A 22985-nucleotide genomic window follows, 5' to 3' on the forward strand; every position below is an offset into this window, starting at 1 on the left:
TCCATGCCCTTCTACTTCAGGTGGTATATTTATCATGATTTTTGTGTTTATATCTATCCTAATGCCATTGGGACACTTCCACTTGTTTTCCTCTAATTATTCTGATTGTGACCATTCAATTATGAGACACACAGTGGAGAATCTAAAATGAGTAGAGGGAAATACTTTGTTTCTCTTGTAATATCTAGCAGTGTGTTAATATTTATCTATTATGATTTTTGTCTTTATATTTTCTTGATTTTACATAGTTTCTTCCATAATATTGAACTCATATTAGTCTTCTTCATGAGCTTGGTATAGGAACTCACCCCAGTATGGTTTGAATGAGTGTAGTCTCTACTCATAGTTTTGAATGTGTGGTCACCCGGGAGTGATGCTATTTGAAAGGTGTGGTCTTGATGGAGTAGTTATGGCTTTGTTGGTGAAAAAAAAATGTATCACTGGGGTGGGCTCTGAGGTTTCAAAAACCCAACTCTGGCCCAGTGGCTCTCTCTTCTGGCTGCTTGAGGATCTAGATGTAGAATACTCAGCTACTTCTCCAGCACCATGACTGCAGGCCGCCATGCTTCATGCCATGAAAGTGGACTAAATTTCTGGTACTGCAAGACAGCCCCAACTAAATGCTTTCTTTTATAAGAGTAAGACATAGTAGCTGTGATGGCTATATATTTTCCTTCTCAACTTGGCTATATCTGGAATGAATGCAATCCAGAAATGGAGGGTACACCAGTGAGATACATTCTGCTTGGGTTGAAGCAAGTGAATTCACTTCTAGTCCAGACCTACAAAGTAGGTATACAACACATTTTTAATCTGCATCTTGAGACGGGAAGACACGGGCCCGTATTTCAGATCTTGAGACAGAAAGACTTACCTTTAATATGGGCCATACCTTCTCCTAGAAGTCTATATAAGAACTTAGAAGAAGGAAGATTTTTCTCTTTGCCTGCTTCCCCCCGTCTTACTAGCACATCCATTCCTTCACTGGCATTAGAGCCTATTTCTTTGGGATTCCAGTAATATTGAAGACCAGCGAGACATCAGCCTTGTGGGACTGAGTAACAGATTCTTGGACTTTCTGTTCACAGTTAGCAATTATTGGATTAGCTGGACTGAAGCTTATTAGTCATAAGTCAATCCAGTAAACCCCCATACATATTATATATATATTTGATTTTATATCCCTTCCATAAGTGCTGTGACTCTAGAGAGCCCTGAGTGATACAGTTGCTATTTGCTTTATAATTTCACTCATTTCTTCACTCTGGAAATTTGGTCGCTTTGGGTTTGTTTTCAGCACAGCCAACATTTTGGGAATCAAAGAACTACTCTCACCTGTCCAGGTATCTTCCTCAACTCGAATTTGATAGATAAGATAAAGTTAAGTTGGTCCTCTCATCCTCCAGCTCATAAATCTTCCATGGGAGAATAGTGTCTTCTACATGTAGACAGTGCTCTGTGTAAGCACAAGAGATAATTCAAGTTTTTCCTAATTTTGATAATTGTTTAGTCATTAATTGAGGATCTATGGATGGTCTGATTATAAATGGTTAGTCCACTATAACCCCCTATACTTCAGGTGTTCTTAAGGCTATTAAGTTCAGGACAAGAAGGAGAAAGACTGCTCTCCATGCTGTCTGAGGCAAGGAAGCTGAAGGATCTAGGATGTGGGGGGATGGTGTGGGGCCCCATTACTATGCAAAGCCTCATTCCAGATGAATAGCTGGCAAGCAGAGACCTAGACCTTGGTTTAGACCCTGCATCTTTGCTGTTAGGAAGAAAGCGTTCATCCAGATATTTTGGGTCTGATCTCACTTGCTTCTGCTGGCAAACTACACAATAGCTTGCACAGTGCAGCCTTCCCCCCAACCTTTTTTTTTTTCTGTAGCTCTTTGACACCCCCACCTTTCTGCCAGCCTGGTGTGGCTGATCAAGCTGTTCAAACAACTGGAAGACATCAGAAGTTAAACACTCATTATTTTAATTTGATGCTAATCATGTGTTAATGAGACTAATCCTTGCAATGATTCAGGTAATTTGCTTAATGGCTGCCCAGAGTACAGATTACAGCAATCAGTCACGTCTGATAAGACGTCTGTTGCAGAGAAGGCTGTCAGGTGAATGAGGTGGGAAAGACTCAGGAGTCAGGGTCTGATGTCACACATGCTCAGTGTGGAAGGGTGACCAGAAGTCAGCTTCCTCATGCTTCTGTTAAGAAGGAAGATGGTACAGTGAGCTTTTCCAACTCACAGTGAGGTAGGCACACACACACACACACACACACACACACACACACACACACACACATGGAAATAAACACAGTGGTTTATGGAAAAACTGAAAAACAGTTCACTGTGTCCTGGGAAATTATTCACTGAAGCAGAGTATGACACATACATTTCTACCATTTTTGGAAGAATGTTCAAATTGCTTCCTAACAGAAGAAATCAACAAATGAAAATGAAACCACTTAGATCTAAGGAATGAATTTTTCTTCTCATTTGCAGGAAATGCAGGATAAAGCAAAGGCTTAACAGAGCCAATATCAAGTGTCCATTACAGCCAACCTTTGGGATGTCTCAGACACTTAGATTAATCCACTACTTAGACTATCTAAACATGGCATTTCTCCCATCTAAGTATTGAAATTTAATAGCATTAGGTATGCAGATATAGAGATTACAAAAACATGGAGGATACCATATATTTTTAAATTTGTCAATTATTTGCTTGGGGTTTAATATAATTATTTATAATCTCTGATTTGTTTCATTGTAAATATTAGGATTGGGAGAAAGATTTTAAAAGGAAAGTAAATTTAGGTTTTAAGGAAGGCTTACCATTCATTTATCCCTAACTTCGTCATCAACACCCTCATGATATCCATATCTTCTAGGAAGCAGCTGTAGATAGTCTTCAAACAGCAGTATTTTCCCTGCACAACCTTCAATTCGATTCTGAGATGCATGCTGTTAATGTCCCTGTAGCTTTGGGAAGATGATTTACAATAGAGAAAGGTTGACAAATGCAATTAAACTGGCTTTGTCCATTGTCACAGATTCTAACCCTCTGAAATCATAAGCCCCAAATTAAATACCTACTTTGTATAAGTTACCTTGATTTTACTATAGCAATGGAAAAGTAACTAAGAAAGTAGACAAATGACCTTTTAATGTTCTTCCAAATCTCCTGCTCTTATGCCAATGACCATCAGAGTGGGGAGCATGGAAGCAGCCAGGCTATCATTGTGCTAGAGCAGTAACAGAGGGCTCACGAGAGAGAGAGAGAGAGAGAGAGAGAGAGAGAGAGAGAGAGAGAGAGAGAGAGAGACAGAGGAGAGAATGACACAAAAACTGCAGTGACACACACTTCCCCAACAAGGTCACACCTCCTGATCTTTTTCAAATGGTTCCACCAACTGGAGACCAAGCTTTCAAATACATGAGCCTATGGGGACCATTCTCATTCCATCAAATTCCACTCCCTGACTCCAGAGGCTTGTGCCCATATCATAATGAAAAATGCATTTAGACCATCTTCAAAAAATCTTGAGTTTTTCCTAGTCTCAATACTGTTTAAAAATCCCAAATCCAAATTCTCTTTTGATACTCAAGGCTCTATAAGCCCCCTTAAAAGAAAAATTATATTCTTTCAACATAAAATGACACAGAATATCTGTCACCATTCCAAAAAGGAAGAATGGGACTAACCAAAAAAGAAAATGTTGTAGTAGTTTTAAGCTTTACTTGCCTTTAGCTCCAGAAAGTGAGTGTACTACCAGCCCCCACCCAGCTTCCCTTGACTTGTTGGACAACACACACACACACACACACACACACACACACACACACACACACACACAGACACACAGAGAGAGAGAGAGAGAGAAGGGGGGGGAACAGAGACAGAGAGAGACAAAGAGAGACAAAGAGACAGAGATTGTTCCTTTTCAACTTTCCTTAGGACACAATTGCTGGGTTCCACCATCTTGGCCTGGAAAAGCCTGCCCTTATCAATTTCTTATCTCTACCTTTCCCACCTGCCTGAAACTTCAGTTGCTAAACTCCTCTAACCACCTGCCTGTAGAAGTGGCCTGTGTGGTCACTCCTTTTTGAGATCTCACATGATTGTCTGGTTCTCTTCTTTTTGAATCATGGCAAGCTTCTCCTTCATTTGTCTCGCCCTTCCTCTACGGACCCGGAAGTCCCGCCTGTTCCTTCTGCCCAGCAATTGGCTCATGGCTTTCTTTACTAACTTGTTTCTTGGAGAACAAGACCTTAGCATCAGAACCGCCCCATACAGAAAATGTAAGACTAACTAAAGCAACACTGAAACCCAGCAGGGCAAACTACAAATCCTGTAGTGCCAGCCATGTGCATTGTTGTCCATTGTAAAGAGGCTTAGATGGCTCTTCTCTTGCAGCTTTCTTGATGTAGCACTCTATCCTCGGCTGGTTCCCTCTCATGTGCAGTTCTTTTCAGCAGATGTCCCATGCCTCTGGAATCTCCATTATCTTGGGGTCTCCCAGGCGATCTATGCTTTACTTTCATAGTTTCGTGTTTCACTCAATGGCCTCTCAAGGTCCTGACAGGGACTCCTCTGCTGAAGTTCTGTTCTCAGGGGCTCTCCTTACCATGGAGGAAGACTCCATAGTGCCATTAGCCACATGTCCTCTATGCCTCTAAAGAGAGCCAAGTTGGATGACTGCTTGAGGTGGGGCCTGGCACCCTTAAATCAAATCTGCAAAAGCTTTGATTTATTGCAATTTTTAGGAGCAGAAAGTTCCTTATGTATCCACAGGTAGGAAGCATAGCTGGATGAGTTCTTTTCCTGACCACACCCTCCCTTTGTTTCATTTTGGATTAGACCTTTCCTGATCTCTTTCAGCACAAGCCTTGGTTCCAACATTAAATTCTTTAATTCTCCTTTTCACTTTAAACTGTATGTTTTTTTCTTTGTTTGCTTATTTTTATTGTAGCCCTACATAAGCTTAATTACTAATAAGCAAGTGACAGAGTCAAGTTGATGTTAATTTTCACTTTAGCCTTAGGCAAATTCATAGGATAAGGGGGAAAGAAGCTGTAGTCTTTGACAAAAGCATGGCAAGAATGGTCTCTAGTTCAGTTGCTAATATTATTGACCTCAGAAACCTCTTGAGCTGGGCCTTGATAGTCCACGTGGTTCTTAGTGCTGTTGTCCATTTGTAAGTGAGGACTTATAGCATTCAAATATGTCTCTAGTCCAAAGTCCCAAAGTCTTCTGTATTCTTCCTCAAAGCATCATGGTCAGAACTGTCACAGCAGTACCTTACTCCCTGCTACCAACCTGTCTTAATTACTTTTCTATTACTGTGATAAAACACCACAACCAAGGCACTTTATAAAAGAAAACATTTAATTTGGGGCTCATGGTTTCAGACAATTACAGACTAGGAATGGTCTGCGTCTTTTTAAAGCCTTAAACCCTCTTCCAAATGACATCTCTTCCAATAAAAATCACACCTCTTAAGTCTTCCCAAACAGTTCCATCAACTAGGAGCTAAGTATTTCAAACATATAAACTATGCAGGCCCTTTTCATCCAAACAAACCGCCATACCTAAGTAGGGAGGAAATGATGCCTCCCATGGTTTACACATGCAGCTATAGGTAAGGATTAACTTGTGCACCCCGGTCACAACAGTTCCCCTTTTCAGTTAACAAGTTGCTCAATCATTTCAAGAATTACCTATTTCATGTTACATAAGTGCTATAAATGTACCTGTATCCATGATCATGCTTTTGTTGAGTTTTATTTGTTAGTCAAAAATGCCATGTTAGTGGTATACAGAAGTGAACAGAGATCTTAGAAGAAAAAATATAAATAATAAGAAATATTATTAAAAGTGCTCACCACCCTTAGTCATCAGGGACATGCAATTAAAAATACTTTGAGGTTTCACCTTACCCCATTCAGAAAAGCTACACCTAAGAAAACAAGATGGTGAATGCTGACGGGTATGTGGGGAATGGAGCTGGGTACTATGTGATGCTATTAGAGCCAAAGCAGGAAGGACCTGAGAAGCCATTGCATAACTTGTGGAGGTGAAGCTTCAGCTACAGTGTGGAGAACCCCGGATGTTGTGGAAGCCAGCACTGCTAGATTTCCATGGAGGAAATCTACAGACAAGGAATGGAACCATCCCTAGAGAGGGAGGCTCCATTTGACATAGGCAGCAAAGATGGAGAGGAAGGGCTACCAAGGATGTTGTAATCCTGATGATGTCATCACAAGCTCTAGATGCTGAACATGGAGCTTCATGGTCTGATGTTTGCCCTGCTGGGTTTCAGCCTTGCTTTAGTTCAGTCTTTCCTTGATATGCACCCCACTTCTTCTGTATGGAATGGAAATACTTATTTTGTGTTCTGGGTTAGTGTATTTAAAAATATGAAACTAGATTTTGACTTTGTAGGGGCTTACAGTTAACTTTTATTAAATCTCAGAAGAGACTTTAGACTTATGTACTCTGTTGAAATTATTAATAATTTGAGTAGCACTGGGGAAACATCAGAGTGGCTTAGGGGCATGTGATTATAAATAATGCACATTATATGCATGTATGGAATTGCCAAAGAAGAGATTAAAAATCCTTAAGAAAGTAATTCGTAAGCTGAATGCATTCTTGTATTGTGAGCCTGCCATGTGCAAGGCAACATGTTTAGGTGTCAAATTAATAAGAAGTAGACTCAGGAAACTTAATTTTCCTTGTAAACTTGACTGATTTTAATCACCTAGAGCAGTGGTTCTCAACCTTCCTAATGCTGCGACCCTTCAATACAGTTTCTCATGTTGTGGTAACCTCAACCATAAAATTACTTTGTTGCTACTTAATAACTATAATTTTGCCTCTGTTACAAATCATAATATAAATATGTGGTATGTAGGATATCTGGTAGGTGACCTCCAAAAAGGTAATGACTCACAAGTTGAGAACAGCCGACTGGGAGACAAGTTTCAGCTTTTAATTTCAGACTAATACTTCGAAAATGCCTACATATTAAGTGTATTTAATAGGTCTAACTTTGTTTATTCCTGTTTGCTTAACCTTGAGAGATTCTGAAGTGTGCATTGAGATTTGAGCTAGCACATTTCACTTAAAAGACGTGACAAGTTGTTTCTGAAGAAAAAGAAAGGGAGCATGGCTAGACCAACATTTCTACCGGTGTCAGATGGCTCCAGCTCTCCAGAGTTTACAGTCCCCACCTTCCTCTTAGGAGAGAAGGTGCCAGCTTAAAATTAATTACTAAAATGTGAAACAAATCAAAAGACAAAACAAATCAGCCTGTTAAAATAAACATTAAAAATCAAATTATGCTCTCAAAATAGGCAATTTACAGCCTGGAAGGGTAATTGGCATACCTGAAATGCATACAAATAGTTGAAATTACCAACTCAAGTGGTATGTTACCTATTGGTGGGTATAATTTGACAATGACTCTTGAAAAAGGGTAGAGACCCTATCGTTTTTCATACTTAACAGGAAAATATGGGAGAGCACTGTGTCTGCAAGGCAAAAGGCATATTAAATAGAATGAAAGAGAGTGGCCTGGAGGAGAGTGGGGCGTTAGCTGGACATCCGAACACAGAGTGGCTTTAAAATTTTACAGCCCAGTGTTAGAGGAGCACTCTCTCAGTGTTAGAGGAGCACTCTCTCAGTGTTAGAGGAGCACTCTCTCAGTGTTAGAGAACACTCTCCACAGCAGTCTGGTGACTCATCTGAGGAGATGGAACTTACGGATTCTAAAAGAATTGGGATTAGGGTGCATGGCATTAAATTCATACAAAGAAATAGAAAGCTTTTTAAAAAAATGAGTATTTAATGCAACATGGGTGTATCTCAACTATACAGACTAAAATAATTCAGATAGACATGTCCACCATAAATCCCCATGCACACAAAATCCACATATATGCATCTGTATATGTGTATATGTATATGTGTACACACACACATATACCACACATATATTAGCTGGCACCCAACATGACAGCTGAGCCATCATGGAATCATTCCAAGATGGCACACTGACTACACTGTTATACCAAATCCTACTTCAGGTTTGAAAGCAAGGAAGTCATTACCTGCACATTTAGAAATTTCTGTACTAACATTACATTCCTTTGCATATTGGAAAGAAAGGATAACTCACCAAAAGTAGCAATATTTGCCATTCTGGTGGTAGAGATGTGGTTCAGGAGGCAGCAGCCAAAGGTGGCTAGAAGGGAGGCTAGCCCTCTGTGCCTCTGCTATGTGTCTCACTTCCCCTGGACCATGCTTCCTTCTCTCCACACAGCTACCTTCTCCTCCTCCGACATGCATCTCACCTGTGTGGTTTCCCTGCTTAGAGCAGGCATCTTCCAATGCTGTGGGAAAATTTAGTCATGTCCAATTTTTTTGCCATTTAAGGAATAAATAATATTTTGACAAGTAAGGCTGCTATGTTACATCAGTTTGATGCAATCGTTAAGACAACAGGGTTGTTGTCTTTTTAAACAACTTCAGGAGGCGCTAACCTACAATGAATTTTCAAATCTAAAATACACTGCATGTTATGTTTTGACTTTGTTTTTCCATATGGAATAGTAACTCAATGAGGATAAACTCATGCAACACACTTCACTGCTCCAAGTCTGCCTTGTCTCTTTCAAGTCCCCTCACTCGGTTCACTATTTTTCAGGAAGCTACTGATACACAGTTTACCAATGCAGAACATTTGCCCACTCTAGGATTTTATGTGCATGGAAACTTCTTGTGGACACTTGTACCTGAATTCCTTTAGTCCGCATAGTTGAGGTATATTCATGTTGAGTGAAATACTCAGGTTTTGTTGTTGTTGTTGTTGTTGCTGTTTTCATCGTTTTATTGCTGAGTCGCATCCTATTGTGTGGAAATACCAGCTTGTTCACCCTTCACCTATCAGTGGATAAAGAGTGATTTCCAGGTTGGAGCTCTTAAACATATAACTACTGTTCATATTCATATCCAGCTTTCCATTAATACAGGCTCTTTGTTGTCTTGGGGAGACTCTTTGGAGAGTCATGGTTAGATGATATAGTAGTTACACATATATTTAAACTTTAGTGTGCGTGTTTTTGCAGGAACCTGCAGAAGTCAAAGATTAATATCGAGTGTCTTCCTCAATTGGTTTCTACCTTATTATTTTAAGACCATGTCGCTCCTTGAGTCTGGAACTAAGATGTTTGTGAACAAGCTGACAGGCTGGCTGGCCATAAGAATCCTCCTGTTTCCATCTGTTGGCACCTGTATGACAGCTGAGCCTCTGGGTCTGCTTTCCTGTAGGTTCTGGGACTCTTAACTGGGATTCTTGTGCATGTGTAGTAAATGTTCCCCAAATGAGCCACCCACCAGCCACTGTGATTTCACCTTCTATGGATTGCTCCTTTTGCATATCTTGAAAAATTTTGCCTGATCCAGGCTCATAAAGACCATTTTTCTTAGTCTCATCTCAAAGTTTTACCATCCTCAGTGTTGTAGTATGACGTAAGACAACTTAATCCTTTTCTTTTTACATGTCCCCAGTTCTTGGAGAGACTCCGCAGCATTGTTCATAATGGCTGTTCACAGCAAACAGGTATCTGTAAATGTGATCTTGTTATTAGGACAAGTTGTTCAGTCAAGTACAGAATAATAGTTTATAGGTCTTCCAAGCAAAAATAAATTTACTAATGAACAAATATGCTGACAAATATCTTTGGTCATAATGACCCTTAGAAAATGTTTGTGAATAAGTAAATAAATGAATAAGTAAATATATTATTAGCATCTCTAGGTTTCTTTTTCATTCCTACTAAAATGGTCATTCCTTTCCTTAATCTTGTAACTGTTGACTTAAAGAACCCTTTACTTAGGTTCACTGTGTTTGCCATAGCAAACAAAGACCCTGAGAGTCTATGGGATTTTAGGACCTCTTTTTTTTTTTTTTTTTTTTGTATTTTAGTCCCCATATTTTATAAAGTTTCTAACACTGTCTGTAGGATTGAGTTTCTATCATACAGTGGTATTAGTGCCAACAGTAGTAAAATGTGACTTGGGGTATGGTGTGTGTGTGTGTATGTGTGTGGTACATGCATGTTTGTCTGTATGTATACATATGTGCATATATGTGTGTGTTTGTGTCTAGATATGTGCGTGTATGGGTGTACAGCTTGTTTGAACCTTTTAATGATTGCTTTAAGCACTCATTCATTCTAGTTCCTGAATGAATCCCCATTGTTTATGTATGACCTCTGACCTAAGAAGGTACAAGGTACTTTACTGACATAATTTTGAAAAACTATGGGAGTATGCAGAAATAAATTATTTAATTATTTAGTGACAACTGAATCCATAGAAAAGTTTTATTGACAAAGTGAATGGAAATCTAGTCTAAATCATTTTTCAGTGACAGAATTAAAGATTGTTGTTTTGTTTTTGTTTTTGTTTTTTTACAAATTGCAATGCTTACAGTATTTTATTTGTACTGATATTCTGCATGAGTTGTTTGTAACCGAGTTTATAGGACACAGTAAGATGGATATTTAGTCACCCGAAACCTTAATATATCGACAACAGTCTGAACATAGTCTTTGGCCATGATACATGCAAATCCAAATCCACACTCTTAAAGCTGAGAGCAAGTACATAAAGCTTAGAGCAAAACCTGATTCTGTAGGCATGGACTATTATTATTTACTCTATCTCATCATTTCTAGATCGTGGATAATATTTTGAGTGATATTTATACATATCGATTGCACAAAAGTCACCCTATAAAAATACCATGGGCATGTGACAGCTATGTTGCTTAGAATTTTGTATCTGTTTCAATGTGGGATATGTATTGCATTATCTTCTATACTAATATTTTTTGTTCTTTTGCTGCCAATGTCTAGTGTCTGTTTTTATTTTGCCAAGAGAAGAGAACATTATGCCTTTGTCATCTGTCCTTCACTTGTAATGTAGAGGCACTGCAGCATTTGCCTTTCAAACCATCTCGATTTGTGGCATTGGGTTTAATTATGACTAGTGATGTTGTACCTGTGGCTTGTGTGCACTGGACATTATATTCTATTTAGTTGGATAACACTGTCATCAACTTGTTCACTCTTCAGTTTTTCCAATTATTTGTATGCAATTTAGGTTCAATCAATTAATTTTCCAAGTTGTAAATTATCCATTTTGAGATTGTAATTTGTTTTTAAGGTATGTCTTAACACTATGATTTGTTTCGTGGTTGTAATTAATTTTGAGCTTTAAAAATAAAAGTGTGTGACAAATCATTACGGGCAATGCCACTGCCACAGACAGCAAAGGCAAGATTTGTCACAGAAGCAAACCTTGGCACTTTTAAAATGGAGTGAGACAGTCACAGAATTGCAGAGATGCAGCAAGCCCGTAAACGCAGTTCTGTGTTAAAGCAGATACACTAACTTCTAAACAACTTTAATATGTGCTGTGTTGTCATCTATTAATATGCTATAAACTTCTCTAAAACTTATGTTTTTAAAATGAGTCATTTGGGGTGCTAAGATGGCTTGGCGAGTAAATGTACTTGCCAAAAAGCCTGATAACCTGAGTTCAGTTCCTGGACCCACAGTGTGGAAGGAGAAGCAACTCTCCCAAGCTGTCCTCTGACCTCCATCACATGCAAATGCATATACTGAATACATGTGTACTTAGCCATCTATGAATTTTCACCTCTTCTCTGTCTCTCTCTTTCTGTGTTTCTCTCTCTCTCTCTCTCTCTCTCTCTCTCTCTCTCTCTCTCTCTCTCTCTCTGTGTGTGTGTGTGTGTGTGTGTGTGTATTTGTATCCTGAGCTTATTGGTTTTGCTTGGACTAGCTCATCCTCTTCCAGCTGAAAGTCCAGCTTCTGGAAGCCAACTCTTATTGGATGAGGTGATTGGAATACTGGGTAATGTCCCTTCTAACATCTGGCATGCTAGCCAAGGGCTTGCTCATTTAGATGGTAGTTGTTGGGCTTCACAAGAAGAAAAAAATGTACAATCTTTTCAATCGCAACACAGTGAGCACCACCTTGCATGGTTTGATTCAGAGTTGAGAACCGGATGTAAACATCTTCTTTTATGGCAATTATTTTCCCAGAAAACTAAGATTCAGGGAGAGGGCAAATTGTGGTCATTTCTTTTATTCTATTTTTTAAAACAGGCCTGCAGTCGGAGGAAGGGCTGATGGGTTAAGAGCATGTACAGCTTTTGCATACAACACTGGTTCAGCTCCCAGTGTTCTTGTCAGGTGGCTCACTCATAACTGCTTGTAACTCCTCTGGCTTCTGAGGGCATTTTTACTGGTGTGTGCATATCCATAAGCAGACTATTCACATGTAACATAATTAAAAATAATAATATATACTCAACAAAACTAGAAAACCTGGATGAAATGGACAAGTTCCTAGACAGATACCAGGTACCAAAGTTAAATCAAGATCAGGTTAATAATCTAAACAGTCCTATATCCCCTAAAAAATAGAAGCAGTCATTAATAGTCTCCCAACCAAAAAAAAGCCCAGGACCAGGTGGATTTAGTGCAGAGTTCTATCAGACCTTCAAAGAAGATCTAATCCCAGTTCTTCACAAACTATTCCACAAAATAGAAACAGAAGGTACTCTACCCAACTCATTCTATGAAGCCACAATTACTCTGATATCTAAACCACAAAAAGACCCAACAAAGATAGAGAACTTCAGACCAATTTCCCTTATGAATATCAATGCAAAGATCCTCAATAAAGTTCTTGCTAACCGAATCCAAGAACACATCAAAACAATCATCCATCCTGACCAAGTAGGTTTCATCCCAGGGATGCAGGGATGGTTCAATATACGGAAATCCATCAACGTAATCCAGTATATAAACAAACTCAAAGACAAAAACCACATGATCATCTCGTTAGATGCTGAGAAAGCATTTGACGAAATCCAACACCCATTCATGATAAAAGTCTTGGAAAGATCAGGAATTCAAGGCCCATACCTAAACATGATAAAAAGCAATCTATAGCAAACCAGTAGCCAACATCAAAGTAAATGGTGAGAAGCTGGAAGCAATCCCACTAAAATCAGGGACTAGACAAGGCTGTCCACTCTCTCCCTACCTATTCAACATTGTATTTGAAGTCCTAGCCAGAGCAATCCGACAACAAAAGGAGATCAAGGGGATACAAATTGGAAAGGAAGAAGTCAAAATATCACTTTTTGCAGATGATATGATAGTATATATAAGTGACCCTAAAAATTCCACCAGAGAACTCCTAAGCCTGATAAACAGCTTCAATGAAGTAGCTGGATATAAAATTAACTCAAACAAGTCAATGGCCTTTCTGTACACAAAGGATAAACAGGCTGAGAAAGAAATTAGGGAAACAACACCCTTCTCAATAGTCACAAATAATATAAAATACCTTGGCGTGACTCTAACTAAGGAAGTGAAAGATCTGTATGATAAGAACTTCAAGTCTCTGAAGAAAGAAATTGAAGAAGATCTCAGAAGATGGAAAGATCTCCCATGCTCATGGATTCGCAGGATCAGTATAGTAAAAATGGCTATCTTGCCAAAAGCAATCTACAGATTCAATGCAATCCCCATCAAAATTCCAACTCAATTCTTCAATGAATTAGAAAGGGCAATTGGCAGATTCATCTGGAATAACAAAAAACCTAGGATAACAAAACTCTTCTCAAGGATAAAAGAACCTCTGGTGGATCACCATGCCTGACCTAAAACTGTACTACAGAGCAATTGTGATAAAAACTGCATGGTACTGGTATAGTGACAGACAAGTAGACCAATGGAACAGAATTGAAGACCCAGAGATGAACCCACACACCTATGGTCACTTAATCTTTGACAAGGGAGCTAAAACCATCCAGTGGAAAAAAGACAGCATTTTCAACAAATGGTGCTGGCACAACTGGTGGTTATCATGTAGAAGAATGAGAATCGATCCATTCCTATCTCCTTGTACTAAGGTCAAATCTAAGTGGATTAAGGAACTCCACATAAAACCAGAGACACTGAAACTTATAGAGGAGAAAGTAGGGAAAAGCCTTGAAAATATGGGTACAGGGGAAAATTCCTGAATAGAACAGCAATGGCTTGTGCTGTAAGATCGAGAATTGATAAATGGGACCTCATAAAATTGCAAAGCTTCTGCAAGGCAAAAGACACCGTCAATAAGACAAAAAGACCACCAACAGATTGGTAAAGGATCTTTACCTATCCCAAATCGGATAGGCGACTAATATCCAATATATATAAAGAACTCAAGAAGGTGGACTCTAGAAAATCAAATAACCTCATTAAAATATGGGGCTCAGAACTGAACAAAGAATTCTCACCTGAGGAATACCGAATGGCAGAGAAGCACCTGAAAAAATGTTCAACATCCTTAATCATCAGGGAAATGCAAATCAAAACAACCCTGAGATTTCACCTCACACCAGTCAGAATGGCTAAGTTCAAAAATTCAGGTGACTGCAGATGCTGGCAAGGATGTGGAGAAAGAGGGACACTCTTCCATTGTTTGTGGGATTGCAAGCTTGTACAACCACTCTGGAAATCAGTCTGGTGGTTCCTCAGAAAATTGGACATAGTACTACCGGAGGATCTCGCAATACCTCTCCTGGGCATATATTTAGAAGATGTCCCAACCGGTAAGAAGAACACATGCTCCACTATGTTCATAGCAGCCTTATTTATAATAACCAGAAGCTGGAAAGAACCCAGATGCCCCTCAACAAAGGAATGGATACAGAAAATGTGGTACATTTACACAATGGAGTACTACTCAGCTATTAAAAAGAATGAATTTATGAAATTCCTAAGCAAATGGATGGACCTGGAGGGCATCATCCCGAGTGAGGTAACCCAATCACAAAGGAACTCACACAATATGTACTCACTGATAAGTGGATATTAGCCCAGAAACTTAGGATACCCAAGATATAAGATACAAGTTGCTAAACGCATGAAACTCAAGAAGAATGAAGACCAAATTTTGGAAACTTTGCCCCTTCTCACAAATGGGAACAAAACACCCATGGAAGGAGTTACAGAGACAAAATTTGGAGCTGTGACGAAAGGATGGACCATCTAGTGATTGCCATATCCAGGGATCCATCCCATAATCAACTTCCAAATGCTGACACCATTGCATACACTAGCAAGATTTTGCTGAAAGGACCCAGATATAGCTGTCTCTTGTGAGACTATGCCAGGGCCTAGCAAACACAGAAGTGGATGCTCACAGTCACCTATTGGATGGGTCACAAGGCCCCCAATGGAGGAGCTAGAGAAAGTACCCAAGGAGCTAAAGGGAACTGCAACCCTATAGGTGGAACAACAGTATGAACTAACCAGTACCCCGGAGCTCTTGTCTCTAGCTGCATATGTATCAAAAGATGGCCTAGTCAGCCATCACTGGAAAGAGAGGCCCTTTGGACTTGCAAACTTTATATGCCCCAGTACAGGGGAATGCCAGGGCCAAAAAAGGGGGAGTGGGTGGGTAGGTGATTGGGGGGGTGACTATGGGGGACTTTTGGGATAGCATTGGAAATGTAAATGAGGAAAATACCTAATTAAAAAAAGAAAAATAAATAAATAAAAATAATAATAAATATTTGAAAAAATAAAGTCAGTCTGAACCCCCTTCCAAACTTACAGTTTTTCAGCTTAAACTTCAATGAATATTCTATGTCCCTTTCTACTTCATTTAGAAAGTGAATCTCTAAAAAAATTTGCATACAGATATATTAGTATTTTTCAATATTCTAGAGTGATAGTATTAGTATACTCTTTATGGCAATTTTGTCAATCAAAATAGGAACCAAAATTCAAATAATAAACATCATGACCTTTGGGGGAGTTATAATCAATGATTACTGTCAGATATAGATATCAAATGTGTCATTTAAACCTACAATAACAGCTTGAATCTTTCAACTCTAGACTTAGATTTCATCATTCAGATACCAATGGTTCGGGGCAATAATTTTCTTTTAATTAAAACTCCTCATACTCCAGATGATATCAGTTTCTGGTGTACTTTAACTTTGAGAATAACATGAGGTTGAATAAAATGAGGTTAAATATACAATACTCTTAGAGTTGCCCTTGATATATAAAAGTACTCAACAAATAATAAATAGTATTTTGATTGCTAACTAATAGTCTCTTTGGGAGCACACCTGGGAAACAGCTAGTCCAGCATAGAAAAAGTAGGTTAGGTAATTGCCCTATAACTTCTAAGACTGATTAAATAAGTCGATAGGGCTCTGTCGCGATTACTGGGGGCTCCCAGGTCATAATAAGAACTAATGAAGTTATTAAATATCCAACAACATATTGGCATATAATGTGGGTCCTTTGTTGTGTAACCCTTACTCCCCAGTTTAAAACTATTGGTTTATAGAAGGCTAGAGCCTGTGATCGGGCAGTAGAGAGAGGAAGGCAGGACCTGACAATCAAGTGAGGGGTCTTGAGAGAGACCATGGGGGAGAAGGAGAAAGAAGAATGAGGGATCAGGAGGTCTCCATTAGACAGGATGGACCAAGAGCATGTGGCCAAGAGAAGTGCGCTCTGAGTTATAGACTGCTGGAGTAGAAGCAGCCCAGGAGAGACTCACACAGCAAGTGTGGAAGGAAGGGTGCATGGTTTGGATGTAGGTGAGAATTGCATAGAATCTGACCAATCGAGGCTTACCTTGTAAATAAAATACCAGGCTTCTGTGTCTTTTATGTGGGCTAGCTGAAATATATACTTCATTTACAAGATGCCACTCCTGGGTAAGTGGTCCTGGACTATCCGAGAAAGCAAGCTGATCACGAGCAAGGAATAAGGAGCCAGCCAGTAAGCAGAATCACTGCTTGGTCTCTGCTTCAGTTCCTGCCTCCAGGTTCCTGCCCCAAGTTCCTGCCTTGGCTTCCCTCGATGACCGATTGTAACCCGGAAGGTGAAATTATGATTTTTCTTCCCAAGATGTTTTATCACAGCAACTAAAAGAAAACAATGACAACAAGAATTAGAAAAATATAATGTGTTGACTTTATTCCAGATTAATTGTCTAATCTATAAACCTACAGAACATTTCCAATACAATTGAGGAAAAGTAAAACTAAGGATCAAAATGTGTTTTTCCAGATCAATGAATAATTGTTATGATTTAACTAGTGAGATGGGTCAGAAGTTAAGTGTCCCGGATGGATGCTCTTCAGACCAGCTGGATTCTGTTCCCAGCAGCCACAAGGTGGTCACAACGATCTGTAGCCCCAGTTCTAGGAGTTCCACTGCCCTCTTCTGGCCGCTGTGAGCACTGCACCCATGTATTGTCCATAGATACATGCAGGCAAAGCAAACTCATAAAAATAAACAAATCTTAAAAAGAGCATGAAACATTGTCATACACTGCCTTTCACAAATAACCATTTAGTGTCTTGTATTAGTCATAACATGTTATTAACCTTTGAAACAATAAATTACTTTTCTATTAGCAGTACCTAGATTACAAACTGTATTCATGGTATATAATTTTGATGTTAGTGATAGGTTGGCTCCAGGTATGGAAGACGTTGATAGCAAAAACATGCTCACTTTCATGAAGAAGAGACTCTGCCTCTAATTCCAAAGTTGAAAGAAGCTTAAGAACCAGAAACATACCATAAATATATACATTGTTGCATGATTAAAAATCATTTCTCAGACATATGATGATGTCATTACTTGTCAAAACAGCCAATCATAGAAAAATCACAACTTTTTTTTTTTTTGGTTTTTCGAGACAGGGTTTCTCTGTGTAGCCCTGGCTGTCCTGGCACTCACTTTGTAGACCAGGCTGGCCTCGAACTCAGAAATCCACCTGCCTCTGCCTCCCAAGTGCTGGGATTAAAGGTGTGCGCCACCACTGCCCAGCTGGAAAAAAAACACAATCTTGACTCTGTTACGCATTTCATCACATAAAAAGTCTGCAGTGCATAGTGTTTTGATTCATTCCATGCTTATTCATAAAACCAAGAAATTAAAGTTATACCATAAGAAAATAATCAATGATCAATTAATTTAGCCATTTGCAGAATCATCTGGTAGGTCAATGGAACCTTTGCCTAAGCATGCTACACACAGTTCTGATAGATTACTTACTTGACAAGCAGTTGCACAGGTAGGAATGTCTGAAGATGATTTTTAAATCAGACCTATGTTATCATGTAAATGTTCCCTAAGCTTCCATTAGGAAAGTCTTAAAAATAGTTAAGAAACACAGAGACTCAGAAACTGGGAAGGCTAGATAGCTAATTCGAGCTCTTGGGTATGTAATTTGGAGTTTTATTTTGATAGAATGCCATCTTTAGTATTCAGTTTTCCCCCTTAACAACAAGCAAAGACGGTGCTCACTTTGCCGTGTTCTCTCCTCCTGCCTTGTCCGCGTTATCTTTCTCTACCACACACTCATGTTAGGCAGCTCAGACTAACTACAAATAGAAATACATTCCTTAGCAGCTGTTACCATAATTCTAAAAATATACTCTTTATTTTTTTTCCTTACAGAATTTCAAACCTTCTGGGCTTCTTCCCAACTTTAAATTCTGTTGACTGGATTTACTAGGGGAGAGAGAGACAGGCTTAATGCGTTTTAAGATAATTTTCTCCCCAAGGACTTAGAAAGGTAACAATCACCTTACTGATTTTACAAAGCATGGCCGTTACTTTCGCTCAAGGCTTTCTCCCAAACGTTTGCTCTCTAGGTTTGTTTGCCTCAGCTCCTTGCTTTCTTTCGCAACCGTTATTTAATCATTTGGCTTTTTGGAAAGTGTATTTGGCATAGGCCAAGTATGAGCAGCAGTGTGATACATCAGTCTCTATGCATTTAACAGAGCTTGCAGGCATACTGCTGCCCTATGAAGGCTGGACCTCTCCTGGAGCCCCGAATGTTTCTCTCTCAAACCTAGCACATTCCTTTGCTTTCCCCAATTAGGGCATGCATTCCTAATTACCTTATGATGCACTGATGAGAAATTAAAGAGAAATGGCATCATATCGAAGGCTCTCTCCACCATTCGATGCTATGACATGATGGTGAGGGAGCCAGAGAAGATTCACCTCCATCCTACAAAACAGCATTCTTTCACCAGTGTGCATTCTGACGGATACCCATGGTTTACACCCTCATGCAAGCTCGGTGCTTGTGGGACAGAGAGAACTGGATTTCCAATCGCTCTCAGTCCAATTCCCATTTCCCAGATCATGATTTTTCTTATCTCCACTCTGTATCACTAATCTGAGCTTTTTGTTCCACTAAGGGAAAAGGAAAAAACAAAACAAAACAAAACAAAAGCAAACAAACAGAACACCCTCAGTTCTTTTTTTTTATTTTAAGATTTATTTATTATTATATCTAAGTACACTGTAGCTGTCTTCAGACACACCAGAAGAGGACATCAGATCTCATTACGGATGGTTTTGAGCCACCACGTGGTTGCTGGGACTTGAACTCAGGACCTTCAGAAGAGCAGTCGATGCTCTTAACCACTGAGCCATCTCTCCAGCCCCCCTCAGTTCTTTTTAATGACTGGCAAACAAACACTGGGACTACTGATCCCTAAAGACAGCCAAAAAACTTAACCTAGCTATTGCTTTTTCTGTGGCAGCTTATGCGTAGTCTATGCCACTTTGGAACATAAATTCACAGTTACCAAAAGTAGGGTTTATCACTGCTGCAAAGCCACAGAGTTCTGACTTCAGAATCTCACAAACTGGTCTACACACAGCTAGCCTGTCCAGATAGACAGAACAGGAGGCAATGCTCAGTGCCGAGAAGAAAGACTCTGGGTCCTCATTAATTAGAAGCAAATAAGTTATCTTTATGGTGAGGCTGAAGGAAATAGAATTGTGTCCTTCCTGGAACCCTATGTGCCAAGGAGGTGATACCTTTATTCTCCCAGCTACTGTCACTAAGTGGTGGAGAACTAAGAAACAAATGAGTCATTTGGAGTATGTCCTTATTTTTCTATTGTTTTATATTTTTAAAAATCTCAAGATGTAATAGCTTTGTGATCTCTTCTTTTTTTTTCTGCACACTCAGTTTCAAAATGATCCCAGATTAGCAGGTGGATGAATATGAAAAGAGCCACTTGATCTGCAGAAATCAGTTACTGAAAGGGAACAAAGCACACTTAACCCTCAAGTACATTTTATAGCTTTAAAAATAGGAAAAAAAAAAAAAGCCAGGCGTGGTGGTGCACACCTTTAATCCCAGCACTTGGGAGGCAGAGGCAGGTGGATTTCTGAGTTTGAGGCCAGCCTGGTCTACAGAGTGAGTTCCAGGACAGCCAGGGCTACACAGAGAATCCCTGTCTCTAAAAACAAAACAAAACAAAACAAAACAGAAAGAAAAAAAATGAAAAATATTCAACCTATTGTCAAGAAGGAATGAATGAAATTTTACTATCACCATGATATTTTGTTAGTAAATATTTATTACTTGTAATTTCCAATTATTATTGTTTGTTTGATTTCTGCTGTCCCTCTAATACCCTTCACTGAAGACCAAATCCAGATACCATACATACTGAAACTTTGGTTGTGATTGCTGAGTTTTAATGAGACGTTCCATGGTTGTGTTTTTATTGGACATCCCAGGACCATCTCCACACCACCGTCTAGACATATTTCAATTTATTGTATCTAATAGTGACTCAAGAATATGTGTTGTGAAATTTTAAAAATTAATGTCTTATTTCTAATTTCCCAGCACCTTACTGAACATTTTGGTGTATACTAAAATTGGATTACATATTTTTTTTCAAACAGTTTACAATTTGCATTTTCAATGAGTTCAGAGCTGATGGAATCGTGACAGGATTTGAAATTGTTTAGTGGGTCTATAATGAACGTACTAATAGCTTTCCCGATAATTCATTCTAACACGGCTGGAGGAGCTTGAGTAAGAACTGAGGTGGGGAGCTCACAGACAAGACAGTCACAGGTACCATGACAGTCCATGGCCTGGGGATAACACCTCCCAGGAGTTTAAACCCAGAGTTTCTGTGGCATGTGGCCCATGGTCAGATGTTCTTCCTATCCTCAAGCTCTGTTATGGGGTTGGTCATTTCTTGTTATTTTTGTCAAGAAAGGCTATTGGAACAGTACATACATGACTAGAGAACTTTATGGGCAAACTTGGGAATGTTGACCATTTTATTTAACAGTGTTAAATTTCTGCTCATCAAAAAGAAAGTTTAGCTATATAAAAAAAAAAAAGAAAAAAGAAAAGAAAAGAAAAGGAGGGGAGGGAAGGGGAGGGGAGGGGAGGGGAGGGGAGGGGAGGGGAGGGGAGGGGAGGGGAGGGGAGGGGAGGGGAGGGGAGGGGAGGGGAGGGGAGGGGAGGGGAGGGGAGAGGAGAGGAGAGGAGAGGAGAGGAGAGGAGAGGAGAGGAGAGGAGAGGAGAGGAGAGGAGAGGAGAGGAGAGGAGAGGAGAGGAGAGGAAAGGAAAGGAAAGAAAAGGAAGTTTTTGAAAAGTAAGAGCTACCTGGAAGTAAAGAAGAGAATTATAATATAGAAAAGCTTAAACTAGGAAAGCTGCTTTCAAAACAAATTAATGGCCAGATATACCTTTGGGTTTAGTGAATAGAAATAATATATTTTGAGTTCCAGAAAATAAGATATTGCCATTCATGGTGATAAGTGCACTATTGTCTAAGAATAATTTCTGCTCCATAAAATTATGAATTATGGAAGTTTTACTCCAAGTTGTACAAATGTATATGTTAGTTACTAAGGTAAATATATTAATTTTTTTAAAAATAAACTTGATATTTTGTAACCATCCACCTGCATTTCACCTGTGTGTGTATGTGTGTGTGTATTTCTCTCCATTTGGTTTCATAGGTCAATTTCTTTACATCCATTGATATTTATCAATGTTTAGCACCTATAAATTAAATACTGATGCCTTTCTTCACTGACATGGTATAAAAAATGTGCTCAGTAAATACTAAATTTATCAAGTAAATATTGAAAACCATTGAGACAGAAGAAACAAGGCACTTTCATACAAGGAGATGGGCCGAATGACGTGTGGAGCATGATAGCTAAAGTTAGGACTGTACTTTTTCCTAGTTTTATAGTAACCATTTTGAGATGTGTGAATGAGCAATGCCTTCCTGACTGATGCTGCATGAGCAAAATGCATCTCATGAGGAAATTATGATGCATGTGGGAGATAGGTAGCTTTCCTTTGTGTTTACTGATTGCTGGACTAACCACTGAATTATTTAAAATTAGACACAGAAGTGATTTGCATGCTAACCCTGCCTCTACAGGAGCTTGTTTCTTGTACAGACATTATCCGCTGCCTAGGAGGCATGTGCCCTGGCTCTAGCACCATAGTATATCTTTTTATCTGACCCCATGTGCATGACATCTATCACTTCAGCCACAAGCCGAGTACTAATTTTAATAGCCAATAGCTATAAAAGTTAAAAAATTAATTTTAGAGACCTCTCCAAGTAAATAGCTTGGAGTAAATGACTACAAATAAAATAACCAAAAAGCAAAAAGAAATACCAAATTAAAAAAAAAGTAAAGATCTTCTTTTACTTTCAAACAGGTTCATTATAGTATACGGGTTGAATTTTGTTGGTACAGCACTTTTCAGAATATCTGTCCTATAATAGACCACTTTTATGTGCTCTGTGGCTTAGCATACCAACAGGATCTGTATGGGCAATAGAAGAACCAGAAGTTTGCACAACAATTTTGTACTGTTTTATGTTAGTTTGCTGAAGTTTTTGGAGTAATAAGAAGTTCTGAGAATATGTTACTAAATAAAATGAGGAATTTAAATGTATAGATGTTTTTTGTGAACACACTGGCCCTTAGGAGCTGCTGTGGGACACATGGAGCTCTGCCTTTCCCTGATTCTTGGCGCACTGGTTA

The 22985-nt window shown here is 39.1% G+C and overlaps 1 long non-coding RNA gene across 1 annotated transcript in view; it reads left to right on the top strand.

Moving 5' to 3' along the window:
- Positions 1–22985, top strand: part of 4930467D21Rik (RIKEN cDNA 4930467D21 gene) — a 195710-nt gene that overhangs the window by 143562 nt on the left and 29163 nt on the right. Inside the window, exons 4-5 of the long non-coding RNA NR_045981.1 lie at positions 9580–9631; positions 18597–18714. This is a non-coding gene — a long non-coding RNA (RIKEN cDNA 4930467D21 gene). The remainder of the gene's footprint in view (positions 1–9579; positions 9632–18596; positions 18715–22985) is intronic.

This window comes from Mus musculus, chromosome 5, assembly GCF_000001635.26.
Source record: "Mus musculus strain C57BL/6J chromosome 5, GRCm38.p6 C57BL/6J".
NCBI classification, from domain to species: Eukaryota; Metazoa; Chordata; class Mammalia; order Rodentia; family Muridae; genus Mus; species Mus musculus.